Consider the following 22,500-nt stretch of genomic DNA (forward strand, 5'->3'; position numbering starts at 1 on the left):
TTCTTTATTTCTAAATATGCTCAGAGTTATTATTAGCGTATATGTATGTGAACAATTATCAAAATGTGTTTTCTTTACAGTCAAAGCACAACTACATGGACCTGGCGTCGTCAAGTTTCACACGATGACAAGCTTCCGCCGCATGCGGATATGACGTCAGCCATAAATGTAGCCACCAGAAGACAGTGCGCGTTGTCCTGTCTCACTGTAGAGTGGTGCAATACGTTCTTTTATCATGGCTTCGAGAAAAAGTGCCTGCATCACAGAATGACTTACATTGCGTCACCAAACGGGTGGGGTCCATCCCCTGGACTGCGCTATTATCGTCTTGAATCAGGTAAAATTCGAAAAATATATACAATTTTGGAAAAAAGGAATAAAAGTTGAGCTCGAGCCCTTTCTTTCATTCAAACTGTATAATATTCTTTTTGTCGGTTATTTCTGTCTGTCTGTCTGTCACTCTGTCTGTCTGTCACTCTGTCTCTTTGTTGGTCTGTCTCTGTCTCTCTATGTCTCTCTCTCTCTCTCTCTCTCTCTCTCTCTCTCTCTCTCTCTCTCTCTCTCTCTCTCTCTCTCTTAATGTGTGTTGCGATGTTTCACTCAGTGCTTGGTCGGTATCCTGCCGAGTCAATTTTGTGAAACCTGAAACATTCTCGTACGTTTTGTTTTGCAATCAAAACCCACAACTGCCAGTTCTTCTATGACGTAATTTTGCATTTCATTGATACAGGAACATCCCATGTATGGCCAGATTCTAAATCATATTCACTGACTTATTTCATTACTCTTCTGGTACAGTTCAGCTTCTAACACTAACATGCATGGCACAACGAATCTTCTGGTGCTTGAGGCACAGATCTGGCGCAATAATAAGACGAGCCGACGTGAATATGGCCAAGCTTTATGAATCGATACGCCATTACAAAAAAACAAACAAATGTAGTACTCTCGTCATTTCTTTTCACCAGCATCAGCCTGTCCACGTGACAAGAATTACGTCATTGATCGGCTGACCAGCACGTGCTACAGGCTTGACCTGTCACGGAAAAAGTGGGCCAATGCACGTGACGCCTGTGCAGACAACAACGAGACGCTGGCGGTTCTGAAACCTATGGAGAAAGCCTTGTTCATCCAGGCTTTCATTCGAGCAAGTAGAGGTAAGCGATTTGGTTGGTTGTCTGATTGCATGGCTACTCTGGATCGATTCAATTTTGTGTTCCTTTTTTTCAGTATGGTGGTCTTCGTGTTGAAACTATAATTTGACATTTAGGTTTATTGCATTCGAGCGAAGAAGATTCTTAAAAAAAACAAAAAAAAAACAACCTCACTTGTTACATGTACTTTAAATGTTGTAACGAAAATAATCTTGATCTCCTTTAAACAGTAGAGGTAACCGACTTTATCATGTATAGTCCACCTAAGTTTAGTTAACTGCCCTCTCGTGTAAACGATCGTATATGAATTTCCATTTGAGTGTCTTCGAATACTGAGATCTATACAAATGTCTTACTTTACACGTCTTACCGTCGACTGTGATTACATACTATGAAGAATATTTTCATGGGAATGTCTTTCTTCACATGGATGTTGCATTTGCAAACAATGCCATCGAAAGCATTTACATAAAGCCTGCTATTAATTGGGCGAAGTCTACTTCACGAAACTCGCTACACAAATCTGTAGCATTGTGTTTTTCCTTAAAAAAGACTTTGGGCTAAAAAAGTCAGTTTACGGTATCCCGACCGACCCTATTTTTTCGCGCGACCCTAGACTGTTTTTTGGCCTTTGGAGGGGGGGAAAAAAATTTAAAAAAATTAAAAAAAAATTTAAACAAAATTCTGTTTTTTTGCACACACAAAAAAATAAAATAAAATAAAATAAAATAAATCCCGACCTACCGACCCTATTTTTTTTTGCCTATGTTACCGTAAACAGACTTTTTTTTGTGTGCCTAAGGACAGCTTACCGGCAGACCTTTCTCATATGGATGCCCTCCTTTACAGGTCTTGTCGTCGACAGTGTTTACATAGGAGCAAAGCAGCTGCCCGGCGTGTCTGACTTTAAGTGGATCAACGGCGAACCCGTAAATATCACTGCCACCAGAAGTCTCTGGGTACCCTCCACCCGCTTCCCCACAGTGCTACCTGGCGGAATCATTCTACTGAGAAGGCCAAGAAACTTTCAGTGGTCCATTGCACGGAGTATCTTGCAAATACACTCCACATGCGAACGGCCGTTTGAGTGAGACAAAGGCCTGTGAAACAACAGATACGATGCAACAGATACGTTAATTTTAGTTATTTATTACTGATGCTTAAACTGTAAGAATGATCTAAAATGATTTTTTTTGTGCGTAAAGGGAAAGGAGAGAGAGAGAGAGAGAGAGAGAGAGAGAGAGAGAGAGAGAGAGAGAGAGAGAGAGAGAGAGAGAAAGAGAGAGAGAGACAGACAGACAAACAGGTAGACAGACAGACAGACGTCAGACAGACAGACAGACAGACAGACACACACACACACACACACACACACACACACACACACACACACACACACACACACACACACACACACACATTAAAAGCAATGTTTTGAAACTGAAGCTAAAAAATCGACATTGAAAACGCGGAATCAGTCATCATAAAGACTAGTAAGGCTTGGTTAGCCGAAACCGGACAATCGAGACGGATGGAGCTGATCCCCGCAAAGCATGCAGAGATATATGGAACCTCTTTTTCATAAACTTTTGAGCCCATTTTCGGAGTAAAAATGATATATCCATACACTTCGGAAGATAGGAAAAGATAAAGAATACAATGCAATTCTTTTTGAATGTATTTTGCACTTTTGATTTTGATCTAAATTTATTTGTCATAATCAATTGTGGACCAGATCAAAGAACGTTTGCCAAATTCAGTCGCTACAGTGCGGCCTCAACTTAAAAAAAAATCCATATAAGTCTTTGTGATGCCTGTGGCCAGGTTTTCATTTTTGTTCTTTTAGTTTTACGCAGACATATTGACTAATGGTTTTGATATCGCTTCAAGCGACTTTAGTAATGTATCATTGCAATTTCATTTTGAAAAATAATTTGAAGAACAATCAGTGAGCTAGCTAAACTGCAATCCCATAGTCCGGACCAAGTAAAAGATGATACTATGGGTTATGCTCTATTTGAATGTAGAAGTCTATACAAAAAAAAAACACACAAAAAAAACACACACCACCATTTTATTAATTTGTGCACACTTGTAGTTTAATCTCATCACGACGCTACTCTGTACTCGCAATCGATTCTTTGAAAGCTACCGCGTAGTACTTTTCTATTGTTCGTCACCACAAGAGGCAGGGGAAAAAACACACACACATACACACTCAGGAGAAAAACCAACAACCCGAACATTCTTTTATAGTCATGTCAGCTTGGTTGGAGAACATAATTCTGAATATTTTTCAGAAAAAAATTCAAAGAGGAGATCAGAATCCAGTTCCGTTGATTCATTGGACACAGATGAAGACCAAAGCAGTCGGTACACTGAAGCTCTCAACACAAAGGGACGGAAGCCACTCAGAGGATAAGGCACTTACAATACTGATTGTTCCCCTTTGAAACACAAACAAAAATATTTGCACGGCTGTTTATAAGTCACACACGACCACATTGGTACAGTATAAGACTGAAGATCTCACCACAATGGGAGTAAAGCCACTCAGAGGATAAAACACTTCAAAAATGTGATTGTTCCCCATTAACAAATGTTGGGCTCGGAACGCTGAAAATAAAATCTGGAAGGGAGGAAAGCCACTCAGGGGGGAGGGGGAACACTTAGTAAATGTGATTGCTTCCCTTTACCAAAAAAAAAATAATAATAAAAAAAACAACAACAACAAAAACATTTGCTGGGGCGTTTTTGAGTCACAAACAACCAAATAGATGATTTTCGGAAATAATTCCATCAGGTTTGTATGGGTTGTGGATCGAAGACAAGTCAAATTTAAGGGGTCAGGTCTAAGTGCCTATGTTGGACATGAGGTGGCTTATACGATTTGTTTGTTTGTTTGTTTGCTTAACGCCCAGCCGACTACGAAGGGCCATATCAGGGCGGTGCTGCTTTGACATATAACGTGCGTCACACACAAGACAGAAGTCGCAGCACAGGCTTCGTGTCTCACCCAGTCACATTATTCTGACACCGGACCAACCAGTCCTAGCACTAACCCCATAATGCCAGACGCCAGGCGGAGCAGCCACTAGTTTGCCAATGTTAAAGTCTTAGGTATGACCCGGCCGGGGTTCGAACCCACGACCTCCCGATCACGGGGCGGACGCCTTACCACTAGGCCAACCGTGCCGGTCATCGAAGAGTGAATACCTTTACTTTTTCTCTGACTAATAAATTCATACGTCCAGGTGCTTCCGACACACCCATTCGCTAATGATTGGCCCCTCCAATGTTTGTCCGAGCAAAAAGCAAGGGTACTCACTCTTTCACAACCCATACAAACCCGACAGTCATTTTCAGAAGTCGTTTATTGGTGTCACCAAAAAACAAACAAGAACAGAGGAGTCGCAACAAATTGAGGATATGACACTGACAAAATGTGATTGTTCCCCTTTGGAAAAAAAAACACGTTAGTTCCTCGGCTGGTAATAATAAATCATCAACAATTAAATTGGCGCAACAAAAGACAAGAGCAAGCGGAAAATAAAATCACAAAGGGAAAGAAGCCGCCCAGAGGGAAAAAAAACCTAATTAAACGTAATTGTTCCCCTTAAAAAAAAAACCATTTGCTGGGCTGTTTTTAAGTCAAAACAAGCAAATTGGAGTCACAAAAGACGTGCGCAATGGCCTAGAGATTAAGGCGCCGGCCTCCCATGCGGAAGGTCGCGTGTTCGAAACTCGGCCACGCCATGGTGTACACGCAAGCACAAGACCAAATGCGCACAGTAAAGACTCTGTAATCTATATCAGATTTCGGTGAGTGAAAGAAACACGAAAATACCCAGCATGCTTTCCATGAAATTGGCGAATGCTGCCCGAATGGCAGGGTAAAAACGGTCATACACGTAAAATCTCATTCGTGCAAAAAACAAGAGTGTACGGGGGAGAATCTACCCATGAACGCAGAAGGAGACGAAGAAGTGTGTGTGTGTGTGTGTGTGTGTGTGTGTGTGTGTGTGTGTGTGTGTGTGTGTGTGCCGGTGTGTGTGTGTGCGTGTGTGTGTATCAGTCACAAACACCCACATCTGTGCCACAAAAGACCAGAGCAGTCGAAACGCTGAAAATAAAATCACAAAGGGTGGGAAGGCGATAAAAAGACAGACACTTATTGAATGTGATTTTTCCCCTTAAAGAAAAACACGTTTGCTTGGCAGTCTCAAACAGCCAAAAAAAAAAAAAAATCGAATTTTGAAAATAACTCTGTTAGGATTATCAGCGGTCTGGAGGAGTAGGAGCCCCTGAACTGCAGTTAGACTTTTAACAACATCCGGAATTTTTTCCACACATCCGGAGCACGCTCTACGCCTCCGAAGGGCTGAATCCCCGCAATCGGGACAAACTACCAACTCCGATGTGTATGCGATGCAGCGCGCACACATTACGATACCGTTTTCTTTCGAAAATCAGCGTTAACGAGTTCATCGAAGTTCAGAATTTGTTGTAAAAAAAGAATCGCTTACAACGTGTTTTGATCAAGGTCACGTGGGCCCTTTGGCTTGAGGTCACGTGAGTTTAGGAAGACACACGTGCTTAAATCAAATCAAATCAAATTACCTTAATTATCTCACATGGAGAAATTGCAAACACTTAGCGAACACTTCCGGTGATCAGCAAGCCATCCGTGGCGATTCGTGGCTCCGATGTTTATTTATTGAAAGAAAATGGTATTATATTTCGAGCACGCTGCATAGCATACACATCAGAGTTAGTGGTTCGTCCCGATCGCAGGAGTAAAGCCGATCGGAAGCGTGGAACATGCTCCGGATGTTGTGAAAAGCTTGTCCGAATAAAAGGGGCTCTTACTCTTCCAGACCGCTGATAATCCGCACAGAGTTATTTCCAGGAAAACGTCTATTGGTTTAACATGGCTGCCACATTGTCAAAATGAGCTGACTAGTACTGAAACGCTAAATGTTTGACGATTTTCAAACAAAGGACTGACGTTCATCCTAATTAGATTTCCAGCTTGAGAAACTATTCAAAGGCCAAGTAAAAAGAAGAAAAAAAAAACAACCTCAAAAGCAAAGGCAACAAGTCGCGTAAGGCAAAATTACTACATTTAGTCAAGCTGTGGAACTCACAGAATGAAAATGAACGTAGTCCGCCGCTAGTGCAAAAGGCAGTGAAAGTGACGAGCCTGTTTGGTGGGGTAGCGGTTGCGCTGTGCTTCGATCATAGCACGCTTTACTGTACCTCTCTTCCTTATAACTTTCTGAGCGTGTTTTTAATCCAAACATATCATATCTATATGTTTTTGGAATCAGGAACCGACAAGGAATAAGATGAAAGTGTTTTTAAAACGATTTCGGAAATTTAATTTTGATCATAATTTTTATATTTTTAATTTTCAGAGCTTGTTTTTAATCCAAATATAACATATTTATATGTTTTGGGAATCAGAAAAGGATGAAGAATAAAATGAACGTAAATTTGGATCGTTTTATAATTTTTTTTATTTTTTTATTTACAATTTTCAGATTTTTAATGACCAAAGTCATTAATTAACTTGTAAGCCACCAAGCTGAAATGCAATACCGAAGTCCGGCCTTTGTCGAAGATTGCTTGGCCAACGTTTCAATCAATTTGATTAAACAATGAGGGTGTGACAGTGCCGCCTCAACTTTTACAAAAAGCCGGATATGACGTCATCAAAGACATTTATCGAAAAAAAGAAAAAAATATCCGGGGATATCATTCCCAGAAACGTTCATGTCAAGTTTCATAAAGATCGGTCCAGTAGTTTAGTCTGAATCGCTCTACACACACACACAGACACACACACACACACACACATACACCACGACCCTCGTCTCGATTCCCCCTCTATGTTAAAACATTTAGTCAAAACTTGACTAAATGTAAAAACAGGGCGTTTTTGGAGTCGGGGTTGGGCGTAGTTTGCCAAAAGGGAATCGATTGTAAGCCGCTTTTAATCAACAGCCATATCGTTCTTTCATGATATTTCAATTATGTACTTAAAGACTTGAATTGAATCAAACCCAATATCAGGAAAAACAATATCGCTCCATCTGCGAGGGATACATGTGTTCTGAGCAATTATGCACCTTCCTCTTTCATTCCATAGATCACTCTTCGATCTGCATCATGAACTCCTTTGTGGAAAGCTGTAACTACACGACGCAGAATCAGTACTCGATGTCCAAAAGATCCAACAGTAAAAACAGTATGACTCGTTGGCTCTCAGAGACCGGCGAATACTACTATTAATTCAGTCAAAGAAATCGGGTGAGCTTATTATCAAAAAAGTAATAGAAATATGGGTGACAAACGATCAGCTTTGGTGTGATCATGAATCAACATTATGAAAAATCTAAAGTCCAACAAGACAAAGGAACAAGTTTGAACAGATAGCTCTCAGGCACAAGAAACATTTCATTCAAGAATAAATAAATATTTGAAACAATCACTCAATCAATCAATCACTCACTCAATCACTCACTCACTCACTCAATCAATCCAACACATATTAAGTGCAAATGATCGTCAGGGACGTCACGGGGCCGATGTGCTACGATGGGAGTCGCCGATTTATACCTTTTCAGCTTTACCAAGAACAGTGTGTCAGGGTTTGACTCTCTTGCACGGCTTTCTGTTGTCACCGAAAGAAGCTTCTTGATTGGCATTCCTCTCTGACCAATGAAAGCAACGCTTATGGAAGCAGAAAAGATGAGATCATGTGAGTTTATTTAAAACTGAGAGCAAACAGGCGTACAGAGACGCAACACTCAAGATGATTATTGCTGCTGGCATTTTCTGCGCTATGCATACAGCTAATGGACGTGTTTGTGGAATCGTATTATTCATTGCATCGTTGAGCTTCGTTCATCCTAAGGTCATGTGAGTATGTTTTTGTTAATGCGACTGACAAGACATTCAACTTCACACTTACATACGTTATGCCCCTGAGGAAGGCCTGGCAACAGGTCGAAAATTTGGGCTCCCACTTGACATTCTTTGTTTGGCTTTTCTTTTCCTTGATTTTGTGTTATATAAATATATATATATATATTATTATTATTATTATTGTGATCATTTTTTATGCGCCTAATCTAGATATAGCCCTAGGCGCTTACATATTAATTTCTGCCGTTTGAAATGGAATTTTTTACAGACAGACAGACAAACAGACATTTTTTACACACAATATATAACGCATTCACATCGGCCAGTAAAGCTCAGTAGCCTATTAGGCGAGCATTCACCTTTCACGGCCTTTAAACATTTAAACACACACACACACACACACACACACACACACACACACACACATACACACACACACACACACACACACACACAAGCACGCACGCACGCACGCGGCACGCAGGGACGCACGCCGCGACGCACGAACGCACGCAATCCCTCAACACACATACTCATACACTTACACACAAACGCACGCACGCACACACAAACGCACGAAAACACAGACAGACATACAGACAGAAAGACAGACAGACAGACAGACACAACGCAGAAGAAGAAGAAGTAATATGCCGATATATATTAGCGTGTATGTGAACATTTATCAAGATGTGTTTTCTTTACAGTCAAAGTACAACTACATGGACCTGGCGTCGCCAAATTACACACGATGACAAACTTCCGCCGGATGCGGATATGACGTCAGCCATAAATACTGCAACCAGAAGACAGTGCGCATTGTCCTGTCTCACTGTAGAGTGGTGCAACACGTTCTTCTATCATGGCTTCGAGGAAAAGTGCCTTCATCACAGAATGACTTACATTGCGTCACCAAACGGGTGGGGCCCATCCCTGGACTGCGCTACTATCGTCTTGAATCAGGTAAAATTATTAAAAAAAAACGATTTTTGAAAAAAAGGAATGAAAGTTGAGCTATTTTTCTTCAAACAGCAAGATATTGTTTTAGTCGGTTACGTGTTCTCTCTCTGTCTCTGTGTGTCTGTGTCTGTGTCTATGTCTGTGTCTATGTCTGTGTGTATATGTGTCTGTGTGTCTATCTGTGTGTGTGTGTGTGTGTGTGTGTGTGTGTGTGTGTGTGTGTGTGTGTGTGTGTGTGTGTGTGTCTGTCTCTGTCTCTCTGTGTCTGTCACTGTCTCTGTCTGTCTGTCTGTCTGTCTGTCTCTCCGAATGTGTATTACATATATATATATTATATATAAAACATCAGAAATTGTGAAAGAAACAATTGAAAGTCAGCAGAGACTTTCTTCCGAGATATATATACGTATCCTAGCTGTATGAATATATTAACATCTGCACATAAATATCACTCTTATCATTTCTTTTCGCCAGCGTCAGCCTGTCCACGTGACAAGAATTACGTCATTGATCGTCCGACCAGCACGTGCTACAGGCTTGACCTGTCACTGAAGAACTGGGTCAATGCACTTGACGCCTGTGCAGACAACAACGAGACGCTGGTGGTTCTGGAACCCGTGGAGAAAGCTTCGTTCATCGAGTCTTTCATTCGAGCTAGTAGAGGTAAGCGGTCTGGTTGGTTGGTTGTTTAATTGGTTTGCATGTCACCTTCAATCTATTTGGCTATTCAGGATCGATTCAATTGTGTTTCCTTTTTCAGTTTACATGGTGTGTACATTTTTAGTCTATCACAGTTAAACGAAGGTTTAAAACAAAACTCATATCTTTTCACACTAGTTAGGCCCTACTTCAAATCTTGCTAAAAAATAAATTAATTTTACTTTCATTTAAAAGTTAAAATTCGTGTCCAAGGGGGGTGGGGGGGGGGGGGGGGGGGGGGGGGGGGGCGACGTCTCAGAGCCAGTAGAGGTCAGCTGTGGCATTGAATGTTCGTTAAAAAGATTTTGCCAAGTCAACTACGAGCTCAATTAAGGACAGCCTGACCAATCTCACTGGTATATATATATAGGCTTCTATATCTATATACGGCTTGTGTGTGTCTGTCTGTCTGTGTCTGTTCGCTATGCACGGCCAAAGTTCTCGATGGATCTGCTTCAAATTTGATGGCCATATTCAGGTAGACCCCGGACACAATCTGGTCGATGAAAATTTCAACACGTGCTCTCAGCGCACAGTGCTGAACCGATTTTGGTTTTTATGGTTTTTCTGTACATCCATTCCCAGTAACTCTTCCTTATCTTCTCCAGTGTTTTGCGCGTTTATCTCCCTTCCTTCGGCGAAGCGGGTAATCATCTAGTATATATATATAGCGACGAAGAAGAAGAAGAAGTATATATATATACTAGATGATTACCCGCTTCGCGGGTACCGGCTTCGCCGGGAAGAAGTAGAGCCGAATGCAAGGCTGCGCCTGGGACCCGGCTTCGCCGGCGCACGAAGGAAAGGAGATAAACGCGCAAAACACTGGAGACCTTCTAAAAATAGTAACGTGCAGTGACCTTCTAAAAATAGTAACGTAGTAACGGGAATATGGATTGACGCCACACGGAGGAAGGGAGATAATCGCGGCTGAAAACACTGGAGAAGATAAGGAAGAGTTACTGGTAGTGGATCCCGACCACAAAAACAAAAACAAAAAAATTCGGTTCAGCGCGCACAGCGCTGCGCGCTGAGAGCACGTGTTGAAATATCTCATCGATGAGGTTGTGTCCGGGGTGTAGTTGAATACGGTGTCCAAATTTTAAAACGATCCACCGAGAACTTTGGCCGTGCAGACAGACAGACAGACAGACACTAGTCGTATATATATGTATATATTCTATATATATTCTATATATATGTATAGGTTACAACACGAGTGGTTTTTTATATGGCTTGTATTTCAGTCAAGACCCAGCGGATGAATATCATCGGGAGACACGAGCCTCTGGCGAGTGGCTCTCGATTGATATTCCCGCTGGGTCTTGACTGAAATACAAGCCATATAAAAAACCACGAGTGTTGTAATCTGTATATCCCATTCTACCATCGAACACAAAGTGTAGACTACTAGCGGCACTGTTGCGATCTGTGCAGGGTAAAACTGTTGCCAGCGAGACTTAGCCCTTTTGCAACCTTAAACTAAGTGACCGTCGCTGAAAAAATAAAACGAATGAGTGCATCGATAAGTACGCGGTAACACTACTTTCAGACCATTTAAAAGCTTTAAGTAAAGGTTCATAAGTTGCAAGAAAGTAATGAAGTCGAATAGAAATTAATTTAGTTGAAGCGCACAATTCTTTTGTTTTGCGTTTCAGGTCGGCAGAACGGGCGAAACGGGTTTGGGACCCATTTGGCTTACTCGATTCAGAATTGATTCCACGTTGTTTTTCTCGAACGTGTGAAATTGGGCTTATTGACAGAGAAGCAAATTTTAGGGAACAAATATGTAGGTTTAGATTTAACCATTTGCTCCCTATTTGAAATGTATCTACGTGATAAACTGTTTTGCGAGTGTGTTTGCATGGATGAACTTAAACTGGTATGGGTCACACAGTGAGGAAAACGCGACCGACACGTCTGTCACCGCCGATTGATTGCATTTTGAAGGAATATGACTGGATTACGGAAAAATATGTGGACTTACTGCAGAGCCAGGCAAAAGAGTAGACTTGCTCGCAAAACACGTGAAACAGCCGATGTTTGATAGCTGAAGGCGCACACCAAAACACACTACCGACAGATTCTCAAAAGTCGTCTGCTAACGATGCAAGGGGAGGGTACTCGTGTTTTTGTTTTGGTTCGCTAGCATCTGGTTATCTTGTAAGTTGAATGTTCGTTTTTTTCGACCTGCATTGCTTTCATAATGAAAGAAACTTTTGCTTATTGCATCTCATACATCAGATCAGTTCTGAGATTCATTTTTGCGTGCAACTGATATGGTTTTCTGAGCCGTGCAATACGATTTTAGAACTTCATACAAATGTGTCACATTGTTCGGCGCGAGGTCAAAGGTCGGGAGCAAAGTAGTTCTTCGCCCAAATCGGAATCTGCACTATCATATATTTTTTTGAGTCCATGATGTATTTATTGAGCTATAAAAATACAACATATATACCCATACTGAAGTAACAGAGACAAAGAAGGGAGGTCATGGGATATACATATATATATATATATATGCGCGTCTACTTTTACAGATCTTACGGTCGACGGAGTTTACATAGGAGCAAAGCAGCTTCCGGGCGTGTCTGACATTGAGTGGATCAACGGCGAACCCGTAAATATCACTGCCACCAGAAGTCTCTGGGTACCCACCACCGATTTCACCAGAGTGGAACCTGACGGAATCATTCTTCTGAGAAGGATAAAGAACTTTCAGTGGTCAATCGCACGGAGTCACTTTGAAATACACTTCATATGCGAACGGCCATTCGAGTGAGAGACACAAGTTGCATGATAAAACAACTGATACGTTGAGTTGATTTAGTTGTTACTGATGCGTACACTTCAAGAATGATCTGAAATGATTCGTTGTGTGCGGAAAGAAAGGGAAAACATGAGAGAGAGAGAGAGAGAGAGAGAGAGAGAGAGAGAGAGAGAGAGAGAGAGAGAGAGAGAGAGAGAGAGAGAGAGAGAGCGAGAGATGATGATGATGATGATGATGATGATGATGGAACTTTATTTTTCAAGGATAGAGGTTTAAGGCAACGCCTTTTCTTACAACCGGTCCTTACTTACTAGAGAGAGAGAGAGAGAAAGAGAGAGAGAGAGAGAGAGAGAGAGAGAGAGAGAGAGAGAGAGAGAGAGAGAGAGAGAGAGAGAGAGAGAGAGAGAGAGAGAGAGAGAGAGAGAGGTACACACACCAAAAGCAATGTTTTAAAACTTAAGCTAAAAGATCAACATTGAAAACGCGGAATCAGTCATCACCAAGACGTGTAAGGCTTGGTTAGCCGAAACAGAACGATCGAGACGGATGGAGCTAATCTCCGCGAAGCATGTAGACATAAAACCTCATTTTCATGAACAATTTGTATTTCATTTTGAACCCGTTTTCAGAGTAAACATAACGTATCTATACACTTCGGAAGATAGGAAATGATAAAGAATACAATGCAATACTTTTTGAATCTGTTTTTACACGTTTGATTTTAATCTAAATTTCAATGAACAAATCTATTTGTCATAATCAATTATGGACCGGATCAAAGAATGTTTGACAAATTCAGTCGCCACAGTGCGGCCTCAACTTTAAACAAATCCATATTACAGATTAGTCTTGGTGATTCCTGTTGCCAGTTTTTGGCTCACGAAAGTGCATGTAGCTTATGCGATGCTAACTTTTGTCTGTCTGTGCGTGTGTATGTGTGTATGTGTGTGATAGAAACTTTAACATTTGACTGAACACCGAAATACTAATTTTACCTGGTTATTATCCAAGCAACAGCTTCAAAGTATTGAAGCAATGATCAACATTTCGTCGGCACGTGTTAAAGTGTGTAACCAAAGAAAACGGGTGGTGGGGTTTTTTTTTTGGGGGGGGGGGGGGGGGGGGGGGTAAAAACGGGTGACTGGTATGGATACAGTTCTCACCCAGCTGCAGTTCGCCGATTCGGGGAAGACGATTTCACATTGTTCGGTTTTGTAGCCCCAGAAAAAATAGATAAAGAAGATACCAAAGGAGATTTCCTACAGGTTGATCTGCACAGCGTGTTTCCAGTGTGTGCACGAGGAAACGCTGTCGAAAGCGCAGTGTTGATCTGGCAGTCGTGTCCCCGTAAGTAGGCTACAGACACAGAGACAGACATATCTAGATCTAGTGTCTCCCACTCTTGCACCGTGTCACCTATGCTTACTGTGTGTGTGTATCTGTGACGGAGTGAATGAGTTTGTGTTACTGTTTGTCGATTTCTTTCGGAAGCCTTGAAGGCTTCGCCTCTTGTTCATTTTTATATTTAGTCAAGTTTTGACTAAATATTTTAACATCGAGGGGGAATCGAAACGAGGGTCGTGGTGTATGTGCGTGTGTGCGTGTGTGTGTGTGTCTGTGTGTGTGTCTGTGTGTGTGTGTGTGTGTGTAGAGCGATTCAGACTAAACTACTGGACCGATCTTTATGAAATTTGACATGAGAGTTCCTGGGTATGAAATCCCCGAACGTTTTTTTCATTTTTTGATAAATGTCTTTGATGACGTCATATCCGGCTTTTCGTGAAAGTTGAGGCGGCACTGTCACGCCCTCATTTTTCAACCAAATTGGTTGAAATTTTGGTCAAGTACTCTTCGACGAAGCCCGGGGTTCGGTATTGCATTTCAGCTTGGTGGCTTAAAAATTAATTAATGACTTTGGTCATTAAAAATCTGAAAATTGTAAAAAAAAATTAAAAATTTATAAAACGATCCAAATTTACGTTTATCTTATTCTCCATCATTTGCTGATTCCAAAAACATATCAATATGTTATATTTGGATTAAAAACAAGCTCTGAAAATTAAATATATAAAAATTATTATCAAATTTTTTTTTTCGAAATCAATTTAAAAACACTTTCATCGTATTCCTTGTCGGTTCCTGATTCCAAAAATATATAGATATGATATGTTTGGATTAAAAACACGCTCAGAAAGTTAAAACGAAGAGAGGTACAGAAAAGCGTGCTATCCTTCTTAGCGCAACGAATACCCCGCTCTTCTTGTCAATTCCACGGGCACTGCCTTTGCCACGGGCGGTGGAGTGACGATGCTACGAGTATACGGTCTTGCTGCGTTCAGTTTCATTCTGTGAGTTCGACAGCTACTTGACTAAATATTGTATTTTCGCCTTACGCGACTTGTTGTTCTTTAAGTTTCACGCCGACATATTGACTTATGGTTTTGATATCGCTCAAGCGACTTTTTAGTAATGTGTAATTGCAATTTCATTTTCAAAAATAATGTTGATGAAAAATCAGTGAGCTAGCTAAAATGCAATCCCATAGTCCGGACCAAGTAAAAGATGGTATGATAACATTTTAATCAATTTGATTGAAAAATGCGATAATCACAGTGCGGCCTCAATTTGTTTAAATGGGCGGATATGACGTCATTACATACCTGTAAATAAACACACAAGAAACAAATAAAATAAAATACACCAAAAAACACGTTTGTGGAAATAATCTGGAAGAGTTCTTATGTTTAAGTTTCATGAACATTAGATTTCTGGGAACAGGTGTGCATGCACAGACATACACATACACCCTTATCTCCCTCACGATGCGCAGTGTACAGGAATTCATTTGGTCAAAAATTGACTAAATGTAAACAAAATTAAACAAATGGAAAAAGAAAGAAAAAAGAAAGAAAGAAAGAACGAAAAAAGAAAATATGAGACAGAAAGAAAAGAAAGAAAAACAAGTCGCGTAAGGCGAAAATACAATATTTAGTCAAGTAGCTGTCGAACTCACAGAATGAAAGTGAACGCAATGCCATTTTTCAGCAAGACCGTATACTCGTAGCATCGTCAGTCCACCGCTCATGGCAAAGGCAGCGAAATTGACAAGAAGAGCGGGGTAGTAGTTGCGCTAAGAAGGATAGCACGCTTTTCTGTACCTCTCTTTGTTTTAACTTTCTGAGCGTGTTTTTAATCCAAACATATCATATCTATATGTTTTTGGAATCAGGAACCGACAAGGAATAAGATGAAAGTGTTTTTAAATTGATTTCGACAATTTAATTTTGATAGTAATTTTTATATATTTAATTTTCAGAGCTTGTTTTTAATCCGAATATAACATATTTATATGTTTTTGGAATCAGAAAATGATGGAAAATAAGATAAACGTAAATTTGGATCGTTTATAAATTTTTATTTTTTTTTTACAATTTTCCGATTTTTAATGACCAAAGTCATTAATTAATTTTTAAGCCACCAAGCTGAAATGCAATACCGAAGTCCGGGCTTCGTCGAAGATTACTTGACCAAAATTTCAACCAATTTGGGTGAAAAATGAGGGCGTGACAGTGCCGCCTCAACTTTCACGAAAAGCCGGATTTGACGTCATCAAAGACATTTATCAAAAAAATGAAAAAAAACGTTCGGGGATTTCATACCCAGGAACTCTCATGTCAAATTTCATAAAGATCGGTCCAGTAGTTTGGTCTGAATCGCTCTACACACACACACACACACACACACACACACACACACACGCACATACACCACGACCCTCGTTTCGATTCCCCCTCGATGTTAAAATATTTAGTCAAAACTTGACTAAATATAAAAATCAATCAATCTATAAGAGAAAGAAAGAAAGACAGAAAAAAAAGAAAGAGAGAAAGAAAGAAAGGCGGAATGAAAAAAAATAAAAATAAAAGGCAGAACAAATGACAAAAGAAAACCAAGGAAGTTCCGCTCCTTTTCTTATCGTTCTCCACGGAAACGAATCTGGGCAAGCTTTTAATAAGTCAAACGTTGTCATTAAAGGCACAGTACGCCTCCCGTACACCATCACATATACTGTCAGGCTTTTACATACAGTACAAACACCCTTTCATTTAAACACTCACCGCTTGAGAACATCCTAGGTGCCCTCCGTAAAGAGCGAGCAATTTTCAAAGAATTTATTTTTGTGTGGTTTATCTTACCCCTGAGCCATCGTGAACCCGTGTGATCCAGTTTCCCTTTTTCACAATGTAGTCGTCAGTTAGTCATTTGAATGCGACTCGATGTGAGCTTATTTACAATAGCACGTGTTTATGCACGAAACAAACGGCTGTGGTTCACAAGAACTCTAGCGATGGCTTTGACTGTTGAGAGGAACGGCGATATGCATAAACCGTCGTCTGCTACGACCCTTGCGTGACCCTGCTTCCGGGCTTTTCTTTTTTCAAACTTTCACAACTTCGAATTGTACTGATCTTGACTTGATGAAAAAAGAATTCTTTTATGATTAAAGAATGTGTGTGTAACAAGCTGTCAATTTATTATTTAGATTTTAAAACTTAGGTCTAGCGCAAAAACGCACCACGGTCCAAAAACATTTGGATAATCATCGATTCACGGCTATCGCCAGTTTACATCGATAGAATGAGATCCGAAGGGAAGTAACTCATGACCTGAGTTCATGATGGGTCCAAAAAGTGTTCGAGACAATCTGCAAAATTAATTCTTTAAAAATTGCTCGCTCTTTACGTAGGGCACCTAGGATGTTCCCGTTTGGTGAGCGTTCAAATGGAAGGGTGTTTGTACTGTGTGTAAAAGCCTGACAGTATCTGTGATGGTTTACGGGAGGCTTACTCTCCGGGCGTGATTTCCGGTATTGAATATTCATAACAGCCGTCCAGCACCAAAAGGAGGCGCCATTGTTGTAGAGGACCAAGTCCACGAAAATAAATTCTTTGAAAATTTCTCACGCTCGACAGAAAGCAGCCAGGATGTTCCCGTTCGGTGAGCGTTCAAATGAAAGTATGCTTGTACTGTATGTAGACGCTCGGGGAGCTCTGTGATGGTTTACGGGAGGCTTACTGTGCCTTTAAGAATGTTTGTGTAACAAGCTGTCAATTTATTATTTAGATTTTAAAAGTTAGGTCTAGCGCCAAAACGCACCACGGTAGCGGTCCGATTGCCTCTGACAAAATCCGCAAAAAATTAATTCTTTGAAAATTGCTCGCTCTTTACGTAGGGCACCTCGGATGTTCCCGTTTGGTGAGCGTTCAAATGGAAGGGTGTTTGTACTGTGTGTAAAAGCCTAACAGTATCTGTGATGGTTTACGGGAGGCGCACTGTGCCTTTAATATACCGCTTAAGCCTAATGGGATTTGGCCGTTTGCTTCTCAGACGGGGAAAGCTTTTGCGTACTTAGGCTGTTTTGCAGAGATACACACGCTTAATTCACACACATTAAGATCCAAGACTCCTTTATCTTGTGTGTAAGGAATCACGATACTCATATTATACAGCTAGGTTGGCATTGTGTTCGAGGAACGGCGCAATACATTTGTTTACATTGAAAACGCATTAAAGTCCCTGACGTCGATACAGTAAACGGTCAACACACTTTTAATGGAGACATTGATAGTAAAGTCAACAAACTATAACTGAGAAACATCGCAAGCTGTTGTCTTTTTTAACACTCAGAGGAAGCGGTCACCGCTTAAATTGTGTTTGTCGTCCGGCTGACTTTTCTTCAGTGCCTGTTTTTCTCCATGCGACAGAGATTTAAACACAATCGAAATCTTCTTCTTCTTCTGCGTTCATGGGCTGAAACTCCCACGTCCACTCGTGTTTTTTGCACGAGTGGGGATTTACGTCTATGTCCGTTTTTAACCCGCCATTTAGGCAGCCATACGCCGCTTTCGGAGGATGCATGCTTGGTATTTTTGTGTTTCTATAACCCACCGAACTCTGACGTGGATTACAAGATCTTTTCCGTGCGCACTTGGTCTTGTGCTATCGTGAACACACGAAGGGGGATAAGGCACTAGCAGGTCTGCACATGTTTGGACCTGGGAGATCGGAAAAATCTCCACCCTTCACCCACCAGGCGGCAGAGGCCGGGATTTCTTCTTCTTCTTCTGCGTTCGTGGGCTGAAACTCCCTCGTACACTCGTGTTTTTTGCACGAGTAGAATTTTACGTGTATGACCGTTTTGTACCCCGCCATTTAGGCAGCCATACGCCGTTTTCGGAGGAAGCATGCTGGGTATTTTCGTGTTTCTATAACCCACCGAACTCTGACATGGATTACAGAATCTTTTTCGTGCGCACTTGGTCTTGTGCTTGCGTGTAGGCCTACACACAGGGGTGTTCGGACACCGAGGAGAGTCTGCACACAAAGTTGACTCTGAGAAATAAATCTCTCGCCGAACGTGGGGACGAACTCACGCTGACAGCCGCCAACTGGATACAAATCCAGCGCGCTACCGACTGAGCTACATCCCCCCCCCACCCCCCAGGCCGGGATTTGAACTCACGACCTTCCGCTCAAGAGACCGATGTCTTATCCACTAGGCCACTGCGCCAGTCACACTGAAATAATAATAATAATAATAATAATAATATGGGAGATTTATAGAGCGCTTGACGTTCTCTAAGCGCTTAAATTTACAATGAAAAAACATACATATACATACAAAGCAAAGCGAAAAAGCATGTGCAGCAGCATTCAGCACACAAGTGAACAACGAAACACTACATCAATACAAGCTGCAAGCATACTAACATAGGCAAAACATTCAAACATTTAAACACCATGCAAGCACAATGCACCATATTGACCTGCATCTTGCAACTGTGCATTTTCCAGAGAATCAGTGCGAAATCGTAGAGCTTTGTAAATATACTTTGCTAATTGTCTTGTCGGATTGAGTGGGAGAAAGCTCTCTGACCGTGCTGTTTGTGACGGAAAGAAGATAGACGGAACATTCTAGTGTCTACAGAGGAGCGGAGGGGTCGTGAGGGTGTGTAGAGTGTGAACAGGTCAGACAGGTAGGATATGGGGCTGAGCCAGATATGAACTTAAGGTGCATACAGACCGACACAGAAACACACATACACGCGCGTTTACACAGACACATCTTTATGCTTGTTGTTTAACGACATGAACAAAATAAATAAAAATTGCAACGCAAATCTCGCTGGTAAAAAGTTGAACCAGTCATGCAATCTACTCATGCACGATTTCACCTTTCTCCAAGACTGATTACTTTGATTGAAGTTTAAATTAATATCCTCTCAGTTCGCTGTCGTGAAAAAGCTCGCTGAAGCTCACATTTGTTCATACACAGCTCACGTTTGCCAATATTTTTAATACCCACTAAGGCTCGGCGTGTAACCAGTAGGACCGACAATAATGGTGCCAAAATCAACTCATTAAATTTACAAAAATTATTTTTATAATTTTCAGCGTTCCGACTGCTCTAGTCTTTCAAGGCACCTATTTGCGTGTTTGTGACTTATAAACAGCACAACATTTTTGATGTAATATAATTAAATTAGTTTGTTGTTGTTGCAGTTAATACAACAACAACAACAACAACAACAACAACAAAATTAGAAAAGAAAAATACGAACAAATCAAAACTTGACTAAATATAAAAAATGAAAACAGAAAATGCTATAAGGCGTAATGCACTATTTGAATGTAGAAGTCTTAAAAAAACCCATTATATTTATTGGTGCACACTGGTATTTTAATCTCATCACGACGCTGCTATGTACTCACAATCGATTCTTTGAAAGCTACTGCGTACTTTTCCTTTGTTCGAGGAACCAGTATTGTCATGGGGAAAAACACCACATACACCCAGGAGAAAGAAACAACTACCCGGAAAACCTTTATACTGTAGTCATGTAAGCCTGGTTGGAGAACATATTAATTCTGAGGATTCTTCAGAAGAAAAATCTAAGAGGAGTTCAGAATCCAGTGTTCCGTTGATTCATGGGAAACAAGTGAAGACAAGAGCACAATGGGAGGGAAGCCACTCAGAAGATAAGGCACTTAATTCTGATTGTTCCCCATAAAACCGAAAACCAAAACATTTCCTGGGCTGTTCATAAGTCAGAAACAACCACATTGGTGTCACATAAGACCATAGCAGTCGAGTCGGAACGCTGAAAATAAAACCACAAAGGGAGCGAAGCCGCTCAGAGGAAAAGACACTTATGAAATGTGATTGTTTCCCATGGAAAAAAAATGTTGCGCTGTTTAATTATCAGTCACAAACACCCAAATCGGTGCCACAAAAGACCATAGCAGTCGGAACGCTGAAAATAAAATCACAAAGGGAGGGAGAAAAGAGGAGAAGACACTTATAAAAGTTATGTGAAAATGTGATTGTTTCCCGTGGAAAAAAAATATTGAGCTGTTTGTCAGTCACAAACACCCAACTCGGTGCCACTTAAGACCAGAGCAGGCGGAACGCTGAAAATAAAATCACAAAGGGAGGGAGAAGAGAGGAGAAGACACTTATGAAATAGTATTGTGTCCCGTGGAGAGAAACAAATGCTAAGCTTTTTTTCAGTCACAAACACCCAAATCGGTGCCACAAAAGACCAGAGCAGGCGGAACGCTGAAAATAAAATCACAAAGGGAGGGAAGGCGCTCAGAGGGAGAGACAGTTCTTAAATGTGATTGTTCCCCTCCAAGAAACACACATTAAGCTGGGCTGTTTTTAAGTCACAAACAACCAAATTGGTGTCACAAAACAACTACAACAGAGCAGTCGCAACGCTGAAAATCAAATCACAAACGGAGAATGAGATACTGATAAACTGTGATTGTTCCCCTTTGTAAATAAAACCCCACGTTTTCTCCTGGGCTGTTAATAATAAGTCACAAACAACCAAATCGGTTCCACAAAAGGTCAGAGCAGTTGGAACGCTGAAAATAAAATATCAAAGGGAGCGAAGCCGCTCAGAGGATAAGACACTTATAAAATGTGATTGTTCCCCTTTAAACAAAACTGAAAAAAAATTGGTGTCACAAAAGACCAGAGCAGTCGAAAAACTGAAAATCCCATCACAAAGGGAAGGAAGTCGCTTTTGAAAACCTTTCACTGAGCTGTTTATAAGTAAAAAAAAAAATTTAAAAAATGGATGTCGCAAAGTGGCACACAGATCTTAAGAATCACCCCTTTTCGTTTGATCGACTTATTCTTGACATAAGAGTGTAAAGAATTAAGCCTCGACCATTATCTTGTACAAAGTCGCGCACTTGCTCGCCATTGATTTTAGAGACAGCAATTTCTGGAGGATAGTGCACTAAGCTATTGTTCATTAACACAAGAACACTCAGGGAAAAGGAATCTTCGGATTTCAAGTTCCAACAACAGTTCAATTGGCAAACTAACTTGTCTGGACTGAATCAACGATTTATTGACATAACTATTACTCAATTTGGTTGAAAAATTAGGTCGTCACAGTGCCGCCTCAACTTTCACACAAAAACGCGGAAATGATGCAATCACAAATTAAACACTATCAAAACAAGAGGCGAAGCCTTCATGGCTCACGTAAGAAATCGACAAACAGTAACACAAACTCAATCACTCCGTCACACATACACACACACACACAGTATGCATGCATAGGTGATACGGTGCAAGAGTGCGAGACACTAGATCTAGACCTGTCTGTCTGTAGCCTACTTACGGGGGACACGACTGCCAGATGGCCAGATCGACACTGCGCTTTCGACAGCGCGTCCTCGCGCAGACACTGGAAACACGCTGTGCAGATTTCGACAGCGCTTCCTCGCGCAGACACTGGAAACACGCTGTGCAGATTAACCTGTAGGAAATCTCCTTTGGTATCTTCTTTGTCTATTTTTCTGGAGCTACGAAACCGAACAATGTGAAATTGTCTTCTCCGAATCGGCGAACTGCAGCTCGGTGATAACTGTATCTATACCACAATCTTTCACGCGATCTGACCTAAC

At 41.0% G+C, this 22,500-nt stretch overlaps 2 long non-coding RNA genes across 2 annotated transcripts in view; both read left to right on the top strand.

The window, feature by feature from the left end:
• The window catches only part of LOC138972275 (uncharacterized), a 168,674-nt gene that overhangs the window by 45,404 nt on the left and 100,770 nt on the right, over positions 1-22,500 (top strand). The gene's annotated exons all lie outside the window — the stretch shown is intronic.
• LOC138972272 (uncharacterized) lies at positions 7,942-9,701 on the top strand. Its single transcript, XR_011457524.1, has 3 exons — positions 7,942-8,078; positions 8,792-9,047; positions 9,519-9,701. It is a non-coding gene; the product is annotated as an uncharacterized lncRNA (long non-coding RNA).

Source organism: Littorina saxatilis, linkage group LG8 (genome assembly GCF_037325665.1).
Source record: "Littorina saxatilis isolate snail1 linkage group LG8, US_GU_Lsax_2.0, whole genome shotgun sequence".
Taxonomy (NCBI): domain Eukaryota; kingdom Metazoa; phylum Mollusca; class Gastropoda; order Littorinimorpha; family Littorinidae; genus Littorina; species Littorina saxatilis.